The sequence below is a fragment of the Manis javanica genome, chromosome 15 (assembly GCF_040802235.1).
Source record: "Manis javanica isolate MJ-LG chromosome 15, MJ_LKY, whole genome shotgun sequence".
NCBI classification, from domain to species: domain Eukaryota; kingdom Metazoa; phylum Chordata; class Mammalia; order Pholidota; family Manidae; genus Manis; species Manis javanica.
The window spans coordinates 59,399,432-59,411,878 of record NC_133170.1 but is presented as its reverse complement, the minus strand read 5'-3'; the positions used below and the strand labels follow the sequence as shown (position 1 = coordinate 59,411,878).

General features: G+C 47.7%; 1 protein-coding gene across 3 annotated transcripts in view; it reads right to left on the bottom strand.

The window, feature by feature from the left end:
* Nucleotides 1-12,447, bottom strand: part of ITGA9 (integrin subunit alpha 9) — a 355,701-nt gene that overhangs the window by 73,864 nt on the left and 269,390 nt on the right. The gene's annotated exons all lie outside the window — the stretch shown is intronic.

Below are 12,447 nucleotides of genomic sequence, written 5' to 3'. Positions count from 1 at the left end.
AACTTTCTGAGATAAGCCATCATGTTCTTTGTCTGGACCGGAAAATGGAACTCAGGCAAAGCTACTTGACAACAATCACAGAGTCCAGAACCTAGATTTTGAACCCAGGTCTTCTGAGACCAAGCCTTTATGCATGATCTGCTGCCAGAGGATTTTGCCCTGTGTGCCATGGAGCAACTAGGGTGCTATAAAACCACTTAGCAGTGTCCCCAGAGGGGAGAAGAGGCGACCAGCAGGACTGCTTGGGACCCCCAGCTCTGCTCCAACCAGAACATTGACCACATAGAATGTCATTTAAAACCAGGGTTCTGCTGCAAGAAAAAAAATTGTCAGGCAGCAACCGAACTGAGCCATACAGGAGCTTATATGCCCAGCTAGCTCTTGGTGAGTTATCTGACTTTGCTTCTGACAGCAGTGGCGGTGGTGCTGAGCAATAGCAACGCTGAAAACAAAAACAAAACAACAGAACACTGTCTAGTCTTGCATGCTGATTCCTTCAAAAAAAACACCATTTTTTATGTCTAAATTGAGGCACTATTGAAAAGACAAAGTCTTCTTGATACATCGTCACATCACACTGGTTGTAGCTGAAGAAGACTGGACATAGTTTAAAGCCATGCCACAAAATTAATAATTAGTAATTGGCAATTTAGAATTGTGTTTGCAATGCCATTTCTAACTAGAATCATCTGTTTAAACTCTACTATCTGTAATGCCCTTGAGAAAAACACAGTGTGTTTCAATTTACTCAAGAATGTTCCAACTGCTCATGCATGGTCTGGAGCAAAATTTAGTGTAAAACTTATTACATAAGAAACTTCTGATTTAAGCTAACAATGCTAATCTTTTAGTAATGAACTATAAACAAGACCCCCACATTTGCTAAATTAATTTCTATTTTATCTTTGGTCTGAACTCGGATGTCAGGATTTACTATAATGTCTAACAAGACGAAGAAGGTGTATTTCCTTTAATCATTAGAAAAAGAGTGTTGCCTTTACAAATATCTCACAGTTTAGGGCTTATTTTTCAAAAGGATCTTATAAATTAGTACCCTCTCAATTACTGTATTTGAACCACAAAATCTGGGGAGCTATACCAGCCTGAAATGGTCTCAAGTGTTGGTTTCAGATGATTTTGGTGGTCACTTGAGGGAATAAATAGGAGGGAGGCAATGAGGGTTAACACAGATTTGGTGATTATTCCTGGGGTACAGTAGTAAATTGTGATATTTTAAAGCTCATTTTAGGAAGCAAAACCTCAGTTGCTTATGTAGCAAGGATCATAAATATCAATTGTAGGACAAATGAGAAAAACAACTGCTACAACATCATGCAGAAGGGCATTTGTGTTTTGCAATAAAATGTTAGCAGCAATAACAATTTCATCATGGATTCAACGTGCTCTGCATTTAAAATCAATTAGACAAACTGAAGATGATATGCTGTGAAAATACTCAACTAAACGTGCACGTTAATCTCAAAAGATGTACATTTGCATCAAGTCATTTTGTGAAAGGTGTGGATGGGAACAGTATAAATTAACATATTATGTTATTTTAAGTATGAAACTACATGGTTAGGTTAAATATTATAAGTAGATGTTATTTAAGTAATTTTCTAACTTTTAAAAATTGGGGTAAAATTTACATTTACTAAAATGCACAGCTTTTCAGGGGACAGTCTGATGCATTTGACAAATAAAGTCACCCACAGAGCCACCACCCTGGTGAAGGCACAGAACACGTCCAATACCCCAGAGAGCTCCCACAGCCCCTTTCCAGGCAACTCTCAGTCCCTGCCTCCAGGCACCCACAGTTGATCCCTATTAAGTTGGCTGAAAGAATCTGTTAGCTTCACCTCGTCAGGTAACTGGGGATTGTGTGATTTGGGGCTGCCCTCTCTTCCAGCTGCACGGCATAGCCTGGCTGGCAAACATCTTTTCCAGTGGCCATTTGAGTGCTTATGTTCTTCACTTTGGGCGTCTCCACTTTCCCGTCTGTCTTCTGGAAGGGACACTTGCTGAAAGGCAGCAGAGAGATACTGTGGCCCTGTGGCTGGTGCACCCGTCTTTTCAGATGGGCAGGTCTGGCCACCTAAACACGCTTGGTCTGGGTTTAGAGGAGCTGAACTTCAGAATCTTGCAGGATGCCTCCATCCCTAGGAAAGCTGGGGAGGGGGCAGAGCTCCCCCTGGCTCCCAAATTGGTGCTGTTGGTTTCCAGGTGCCAGCAGTAACCCCCTAGGCCCCAGCGGGAGTGCAGAGCTGTGAGTGGTAGGGCCAGAAGGCCACTGAAGGTTCAGGGCCAACCCGATGGGGCAGAGACGTGCCCAGAGCTTCGCCTCCCCCTCTCCCCGGAGTCCCTGGTGGCCTGTGAACAGGGTGCTCATGATGACAGGGGGCTGTCAGTGTGACACCGGGTCTGCCTCAGCAGAACCCAGAGAGGGAAGTGGAGACGGGGTCTGCAGTGAGTAGAGATCTCTGCCCGTTGTGCTCCAACTCTGGTTACGCAGAAATCACTCCAATCGGGACAACGATGCTTTTCTGGGCGGTTCAGGGTGGCCCCCTTTCTGAAGGGAGACTGAAGGTTGCCTGATGCTGCCCAGGTCTGAGTCAGACGAGCTAATCCTGCTGCAGATGCTCCCTTGGCTCAATCAAGTGACTCAGTGCCTGGCCAGGGTCATCGGAGGCCAGGCTCTCCATGTGCTGTGCAGAGAGCTCAGGATGGCAGCCCTGTGTGCCTGGCTCCCAGCGCCTCACACACAGGAGCCCATCCAGCCCTCACCCCATCTCACCGAAGGAGAAACTGAGAGGCAAAGGGAGGCCTGATGCCTGCCTGAGGGCCCCAGCTGGCAGGCAGCAGAGCAGGGCTGGAATGCAGATCACCTAGCTCTGCAAACCTGCCGGGAACCAGTTCCTGATGCCCAGGGAAGGAGGCTGAGGAGCGGGCGGTGGCGGGGGCCACGGAAAGGGGATGTGGGGGGAAACCATCCCGTCCTGCCCACACCTTGGTCCAAAGGAAGGAACTGCCAGCCAGAAGCCTGGGAATCCCAGGGTCCTCCATCCTGACCCATTTCTGCCAGGATGGCAGAAACCCTGCTCCGATTCCGGCCCAGACCGTGGGAGATAAAAGTGCCTGCTGGTGGGGAGGCCAGGCCGCTCTGTGCTGTCTCAGGCTGGAAAGGGAACAGAGCACCCTGGAATGTTGTTTCTGGGAGGCAGCTCCAAGATCATGCGGCCCCTTGGCCTCAGCTGACAGATAAGGAACCAGAGGCCCCGAGTTCCATGACTCCAAGGCCATGTGACCGGCTGTTGGCAGCAAGAGGCACTCGGCGGAGGAATCCCGGGGCACAGACGGCCTTGATGAACACTCGACGGTTGGAGCTACAGGGCTAGCTCTGCCTCCTAACAGCTGTGCCAACCTGGGTCTCCGGGCCTCAGTTTCCTCATGTGTAAAATCAGGATGGTGGCACACGTGGTCACTAAGGTTGTCCCCAGTTGCTAATTTCACACTTGAGGACTATCCATGCATTTTCATTATAGCAAAGTGTTGCCTAATCTCACTTTATGAAGATAAGCAATTGCTGACCCCCACAACCTAGTTCTAACCACCCTTTTTGCTCAAAATCAAGATGAACACCACTTTATCTTATGTTGGAGACAACCACGCCCCACAGAGGTAACGTCCAACAGCTTCACTTCCTTGGTTGGCCAAGGGCTCTGTGGCCAGCGTCCCTGTCCCTCTCTGCCCACTCATTCTCATCTGTTTTCCAGACTGAGTCCAAATGCTTCCCATGCAGGGCCGTTTATCTCCCAGGACTCCTGGGAGCTGGAAGAGGTCCATGCCCATTGGAACGTAAGAGGACTTTACCAACCACACAGAGGGACAGGGGATGCGGGACACAGTGTCGAGGCTGAATTCCGCCAAGGCAGCTACTGAGGGTTTTCTGTTGGCTTTTGGCTGCCCCGCCTCCCCCTGTCCTGACCTCAAAGAAAACACTGTGCAAGTTGAAACCAAGGGATGGTGGTGATTTGGGAAACTGTCAGGAGCCCAAGGAAAATATGGACATTATGTGGTGGCAGAGTCCTGCTCAGCCTCAGTCGGGGGGCTTGGTGGTCAGGAGCCTCCGAGGCCCCAGGCCTGGCTGAGGATGGAGTGCCCTGCACACTCTCAGTGGTCTGGCAAACCCTCACATCCTGAAATATTGGGCTTGGAGTGTGAATCTGGGTGACTCCCTGGATACGATACTGAAAATTAGAATTCACTGTGTTCTGAATGTTAAATTCAAAGGGGCACCTAGAACTCTTACAGAGCCTCAGGGCTGTGGTGGTCTGATACAGGGATTGGAGGAAAGGGCATTTCCACATCGTAGCCTCAGGAGAGGGGCCTGCATAAGGTAGGTACTTCAGGGTGGTTTGCTGTCCAAGAGCAGAGAGGACACGGGTCACCCGTCCAGTCCCCAGAAGAGAGCAGCCCTAACACTGTCCCTGCTCCTGGGTCTGACAACTGTAGGGACAGGAAAGTCCTCCAATCTCTTTTACAAGGCTTCTGCCCCAAGCATGTCACCCTGGAAACCAATTCCAGTTGCTTAAATCCCCTATCTCTACACTGAGGTCAGATATAAATGGCATACTAGCTACCATTAGGTACTATTCTGAGAGCTACGGCATCTGTTGAATCCTTATAATTATCATGGGCAGAGGGTACTGCTATCTGGAGGGTGACCATATAATTTATTGTTCAAACTGGGACACTTTTTGACTGAAGTAGTAGTCAGCCAGATAGAAGAGCAAGATAGAGACATACACCAGGGACGTGCCAGGCAAATTGGGACATCTCACCTCAGTTTTCACCCCCTTCCTATAGAGGAGGACACTGAGGCGAGACAGGCCAGGCCAAGGACTTATACATGTGGACATGGCAGGAGCACCATCTCTAGTCCCCCTGAGGGCATGTCCTCTCCTGTCCCACCTTCCTTGCATGTGCTGCACAGCCTCTGTCCCCAGCCCCACCGCCTTCACCTTGTTTATCTTCTCACAGCCCTCAGGGCAGAGCTCCTATAGTGACTGTAAATCTTGTTTACAGACATCCCCACACCCAGCAAGCCAGCGCCTGTCATGATCTGAGCACCTGAGCCAAAGGAGGATGTTGGAGGATAAAGAGAACTTGCAGAGAGTGGAGAAAGAAAGGGGAAGGTGATTGCATGTTTAAAAGTGGTGAGCTGCAAACCGCAGGCTGGAGTTGAGGGCCTGGGAGTTCAACATGGCTCTAGCCCTGGATGAACGCTGGGTAGCAGTGGGCAGAAATGAGGCAGGAGAGGTGGGCCTGGGCACAGAGGAGGGCTCTGCAGGCCATCGTAGATGGGAGCCAGTACCCAGAAGACGGGTTCACCTGCCTCAAATTTAAGGACCCACTTCTCACCCGAGGCACATGGCTTTACTGGGTTATTTTTAATGACTAAGGCATAGACAGATGCCCCTTTCCATCTGCATCAGCCCGGTCCTTGACTGCACTCCAGCCAGCTGGGTTCCAGGGATGGGAAGGTCACCCAAGTGTCTGTGGCTTGATGTATGAAGTGTACTGTCTTGAAGGCAGTACTTAGCCAATAAAGGAGAAATGACAACAGTATTCCCCACGAGCCATGCTTAGCGCCACCAATGTGGATCTTGGATGAAGTTTGATCTGAAGACTATGTCAAATTGACTTGGGTAAAAAGGGCATAGTTCCATTTTTTTAAGTGACATGTGTTTCATGTTAACTTCCATTTATCAGTTAATCATGGGGTTTAGGGTCTCTGTTACACCCTTGGGCCACTTTCCCGTGTTATGTTACACCAATCACAGCTGATGGCAACTGGGTAAACATGAACCATCCCTACTCACCACCTGCTCCTCTGAATTCACATGCCCCTTGAGTCTGAAAACCCAGAGAATGTTTTGAATGCCTACTTTGTTAATTCAATTACTTATTGCCTAGTCTTAGAACAAGGTATCAGAAGACAGAACGTCCTTTTTTGCCATGAGGGACTTAGTATTTACCACAATGGCTTTGGTGATGCTAATTTTAGGGCTCTGAGGTTTGAAATAAAAAGAGTAGCCATCAAATGACTGAGAAATGGTATCAGCTGGCTAGTGAGACTGACCAAAGATGTCTACCACTAGAAAGATAAATAAGACCTATGTATTTGCCATTCAGCAAAATATAAACTGCGATAAACAGTCTTTACAGAGCCCTTTGTATTGCTATGATTTATTCTTGAGCATTTCTTGGTATCGACCAATGACCAATGAATGATGACATTTTAATAAGACAAATATTTTCATGCATCACCATTCACTCCAAGTCTTTGTAATAATGCAAAGCCAGAGTAACCTGGAAGGGGTGAATGCCCAAAGGCTCCATCTGTCTACCCTGGTTTTTCAATTACAATGACACCATTTACCACAAGAGCAGAGAAACAGCAGATGACAATCTTAGAAATGCCTAGCTTACGTTACTAAGGTATTTGAAAGATTGAAAACATGATTTGTGTGTGTATGCATCATCTCATTTAAAGGGAGGAGCTCCTGAAGGCATCCTTTGGTCGGCCCTGCTGAAGAGCCATGGATTCTTTTGCTCTGAGGAAAGGGTCCCCTTGTTTATTAGTTTGGCAAGTTCTGACTTCCTGATTCTTACCTGTGTGTGTAGCGAGAGACTCCAATGTGTCCATACAAATAGACAAAAAGGAAAAGCACCTTGATTTCCAAAGACACGAAACACTTTGATGTTCACAACTCTATGAGCTACGTTAATGTAAGGCTGTAGCTTTGCAGTCTCTCCGAGCTTGATCCTCAAATGAAGAGTCACGTTCTGGTTTTGAAATGGTAAAAGAGAGCACATAATAGCGGTCCAGTAAGTAACAGACCCCTGCCAAACCTGCAGAGCAGGGACAGAGCGGGAGGAGCAAGAACTCATGATGGCCTAGTGCCACTCAATTCCCGTAAAGGGAAACGAGTGACTTCTGAAAGCCCAAAAAGATCGTAAAATTAATTCTAGATGTCTTCTCTTTAATTGAAAATTACCTTCTAAATAAAATGTGTACATGCTTTCTCTAGCTCCTTGACCCATCACTGAGGGTCATACCACTGTGAAAGTTGTATTAGGTCTGAAAGGTTGGTGCGTTATTGAGACTATAACTGATCAGAAAATATGGGGGAAAACCTCAAACAGACCTTCCAGGGGAAGGCAGAGCACACCCACGGTGCGACTTTGACTTCTCTGTGCCCGCTGTGATTTCAGAAAAAATTCACCTCTTCTGGTAAAAACTAATGGTCGGTTTCCCGCCAGCTCTAGGGTTTGGCTGAAACAATGGCGCTCCCTGCCCACTCCCCTGCACCCTTTCGCTCTGGGCGTGACAGGCCAACAGGCTGCGAAGGCAAGGGCAGGCCACCACCAGGCTGCTGGGTGAAACAGAATTTATTTACATTTAATCAGAGAAAGGCAAGCCCCCCGCCCCCCGCCCCTGCACGCCGAAGCCCATTTCACAAGCATGGGGATGGCCTTTTACTGGAGTTAAAGTGATACAGATGGGATGTGGTTTCAGAGAAGCAGTGACACAAAAGACTTTCCAGATGTGGTTAGAGTCTCTTTAGTGAACGAGTGAGACATAAATACGTTATCTGAGCACTTGACATGCATGCCAAAAATGTTTCCCTTCCACAGATAATGAAACATTTTGGAAGCAGAATAGTCTGTTGATTTGGATAATAAATGAGTCAGTAGCCCCCGTGTGGGACACAACCAAGTTCTTGGAACTGGTTTATTTCGATTCTGGTTCTAGCTCTTAGACCCTCACTCACAGGCATCATGCAGTATAGGGTAAGATCGCTCAGCTACTGGCTCACTGAGCCATCTCTGCAATTATTAGATGTATCACTTTATTATTACCCTCTTATCAAAAAGTAAGTAACAATCATTTTCTGATGGCTGTCTCATGCACATCCACCTGTCTAACCTCCTACACTACTTTTCGGAGAGTATGTACATCAGAGCAGTGAAAAGAGAAACCTAGATGTCATTCATTAAGCTTAAAGGTTCAGGACTTTATGGGAGGCCTGAAAGATGCTTTAGGTCCTAAGCTTAGATGAGAAGTGAGTGATGTTGGCTCCCTGACAACTGGGGAGATAACTACTTCTCAGTGTCTAACAATGTTGAGAAAGTTCCTTTTGGTCAGAAGAAACTTGGTGCGTGTGTCAGAAAGCAGCTTTCCTGTTTTTGTGCTTCGGAAGCACACACGGTCAGTCCTCGGCAGGTTCAATTAGAACCATGTGTTCCTGGGCAGTGACCGATGAGCTCTGTTTATCCTCAGTGAGACTTCCTGTTATCAACTTTGGTAACAGCCCATCACCCCTGCAAACACAGGGATCCGTGTTATGCTGCTTTTAAGGAACAACAAAAAAAAAGGCACGAAAGAGAGTAAACTGCATAATCACCAACTTTTAAAGCCTATTCATGGCAGAGTCCAGAAAGCCCCTGGCACTCAGGCATTTGCAGTCTCGCTGGCCCACATGCCAGCATCGAAGCGTTAACACTTCCAGATGTTCAGCCTGGGCACAGTCCCCAGGCCCCCATCAGGCTGGCCCCTGGTTGGCAGGAGTGGCCAGCTGGTGTGGCGGCTCCTCTGTCCCTCAGCTAAAGGGTGGCCCGAGCCACACACACACCCACAACCCAGCAGAGGCTCAGTGGGTGGGTGTGAGCTGTGTGTGCATGCATGCAACATCCCCAACAACAAAAATACACGCCCCCCCCCACATGCTCTCTTTCTCCCTCCAGCCAAAACTAAAATTGACCCACCATCCCAGGAGCGTAACTCCTGCTCCAGAATTCAATCAGCCATCTCCCCTCTTTTAAGTGTTTGGCTTCTGTTAAAAAAATTGAAGCCAACTGAATCCTGACCCCATTGCAGGAACTTGACTATCAGCTCACATTCAGACATGAGAAGAAAGAAAGAAAAGAGAAAAAAAATGGTTTGGGATCACCGTTGGCATCAGCACATTTGACGGGCATGTGTGTCAGGAGGGAGAGAAGAAGGGAGACAGAAACAGAGACAATGAGACTGTTTTCACGATACTTTGGACCAAAATTTGTGGAATTTAAGCTGGCTCTTAGAAGCCTTCATTTCTGATAAGCGAGTCAGCCCTTTATTTTGAAGTCTTACCCTTTTTACTTATTACCACATTGAAATTAAGTAAACCCTCAGTGGGTTAATGGGAAGTAGCTGAAACATCTACCTGAGGATTTCAATTTAGTGCAATATTCTGAGTTCCTAGGATATATGAGGGGCTAGTGAGATGTGTCGTAGGGCATATGGGTGTCTAAGGACATACACCCTGTTCTACGGCAGGAAGAAATATTTGTGCTGGTGATACCAAAAGAGCAGGTGCAGCCAGTTCTTTACTTTACGTGAGCATAGACTATGGTCCGGCACCAAATGCTGGGGAAACAAAGGAAAAAAGGCAGCCATGACCCAGACTCTCAGGGCATTTTTAATCTCGTGTAAGAAGGCAGAATGAAAAACAGTAATTTCAGATAGTGGCAGGTGCTAAGAAGGAATAACACATGGGGAAATGGGACAGAGTTGGTGGGGGTTTGCAGCTTTAGCCAAGGTGGCCAGGGAAGACGTCGCTTGAAAAGGTGAACTGGGCTCAGACCAGCATTATGAGAAAAAGCCGGTCACACTGAGACAGAGCAGGGACATGGGACAAGGGTAATGCCATTGTAAAATCTACTCAGCCGGAGCAAGAGGCCCAGTTTATTCTTTAACTTAATCTATATGCTGCTCTTCCTCTTCTTGCAGCGCCTTAATCAATTAAGTTAACTTTGTAACCAGGAGGAGAGAGAGACCTCCAGAGTATAAATTAATTTATGGGGGTAATAAAGAAGGCTGAGATCTGGGTTGACACAGTCACCCAAATAACCCTATTCTTAAGACAAAGCTTCAAAGGAATTATGAATCAGGTGTATATATCATGCCTTACGCTGACCCGTACCCAAAAGGCCCTGTAAAACCCTAACGCCTAAACCACGCCCCCTCACTGAGGTCACCCGCACTCCCATCTGAGCGTGTACTGTCTTATCAAATGAACTTTCTTGATGCATAAGCTGATTGCACTTGTCTACCAACTCATTTTCATGATAAAGACAAGAATTTGCTTACTTCCACCTCCAGTGGTAAATGTCTTCAGCACTTTGCTATTTCATTCAGCTTTCTAGTCTTAACACAATCCTTTTCTCTGTCCCTGTTTATTTCAGACCAGTAGGGAAGTGGAAGTTCTTGGGACATGATCTCACTCCATGCAGTGCTTGGTGGCTCTCCCAAATTCTGGGGTGGTAGGGATATAATTCCCACACAGTGCAGATCAAGCGGACAGTGGATGCCAGGTGACACGGGCTTTAGGAGTTGGCAAGGGATTTGCCCTATGCTGAGTAGGAGTTTAATGAGCTTCCCTTTCCTCCCTCTGCTCTTCCTTGCTCTCTGCTGCCTGCAGGGCTGCTGACATTCACTTCCACTCTTGGCTTTAATGAATTCCTTTCTTGATGGCTCTTGTTTGACCTGAGAATTCTTTCCCTATCAGAGTCAAGATCCCTCCCCCACCCGCCCTGAGGTTTCACCTTTTGCAGGGAGAGACATCCCCAGATGCAGCTGCCTGACAACAATACTAAGATTTAAGGGAAGAGTGTTCCCAGTACAGGCAGGTACAAAGGCCCTGAGGCAGGACTGTCTGGAAGGCATCTGGGAGGGCTGATGGAAGGGATGGTGTGTGAATTGGGTATTGAGGAACGAGTGGGCTTTCCACAGCCCGAGGGCAGGAAGAAGCTGTGAGCAAGATCAGGAGGCCAGGGAGGTGCATGTGGGTGGTTCAGCAGCCATCATGGTCCAGAGAGGCTGGAAGACAAGGTCATGGGTAAGGCTGGGTCTGAGGATGTTGGAGCACATAGCCTAGAAAGGTGGGGGGAGGTCATGCAGGGTTTTGGACCTCGTGGTTTAGGCCATTAATATCTATGTGTTACAGGGAACCCCAGGGGTATCTCTGAGAGTTACATCAAAAAACCATTAGGAGTGGAAGTCAGCATGCTGTCAAATGGTGGATGGCATCTGGAGAGGCTGAAGAGGCATGGTATTTGGCGCTCAGTTTTGAACTTCTATTTATTTGGGGACTATGGAGAAAGCAAAGAGGATGGCCTAGGATGGGAAAAAGAACTAAAGGAATTGTGATCTTCTGGAAAGAGAAGTAGGCAGAGTGACCAAGTAACAGCTCAACTTCTCCACAGAGGGAGCTCAGCAACTGTTTCCATTTAGCTCAGAAAAGGTCACGGAAATCAGAGCAGGAAGAACCGAGGATAGTCATAAAAAGTGGATTCAAAGGCTACCAGATGGCTTAACTAAGACAGCCTGCTGGAAACATGGTTCTGTTACACTGAGGGGATGTTCAGGTTGTATTGTGTCCATAGGCGGAAAGCTGGATCACATAATCCCCCAAGTCTGCCCGATCTCCTCCTGCTGGACTGGGGTTCTTTTTCCTTCCCTCTCTTACCCCTTACCCCAGAACATGAGCTGCCTGATTCACTTAAAACTACACCATTTCAGTTACAGGATATCAAGGACAAGAACACCGCCACCCAAGGGGCTTTGCATCCCTGGGAGGTTCTCTGAGCCTTGAGCTCCTGTTAGTGGGAACCTCCTAATCCAGGACCAGCTCTGATTTGATAAAGGGGAAGCCCTCAAATCTCTACCAAAAAAAACTTGAGGGTGAGGAGGGGAGAAAAAGAAGCCCATGTTTGCCACAGGGGGAGAGAAGTAGACAGTGAAAAAAAAAAAGTCGAGTAGTCCAGTTTTGCTTTGGATCATCTGGTTGCTCTAAAGTGTCAGGCCTGGCTTACGCACAAGTTGTCTTTGGCCTCCAGTGAGCTTTGCTGCACGGAGACTTCGAGACTTCTTGCTGCAATTACCCTCCACACTTTACTAAGTCACAAAACCCAGGACTTTTCTCATGCAAAATGTGCCTTAACAACCAGCCAGCTTTAAAAATCAGTTACCGTCAACTGCCGTTGCCTGAAATTCAAGTCACGGCAGAAAGTTCCCCAGGTTTGGGCGCTCATGAACACACACACAGACTCCTGGATGGTCAGGCTGGACACAAGCAGGGGCACCATGGGGCTAGCATGTCAAGGGAGAGAAGCCAAGTTGGGCTAACGTTCTCATGGCCTTCACGAGTGGAGGCTGGTGCCGCAAACCCCTGAGCCGGGTCCCCCCACTTGGCCATGAAGGTCTCCAGCCCTGACCCCCATAAAAAATCACCCCCCTGTCCCCTTGCGTTTCTCCGCAGCATCTACCATCATGTAACATACTAGGTGTTCTACTTGCTTATTACTTGTGTTGTTCCACCAGAATGTAAGCTACCTGTGGGC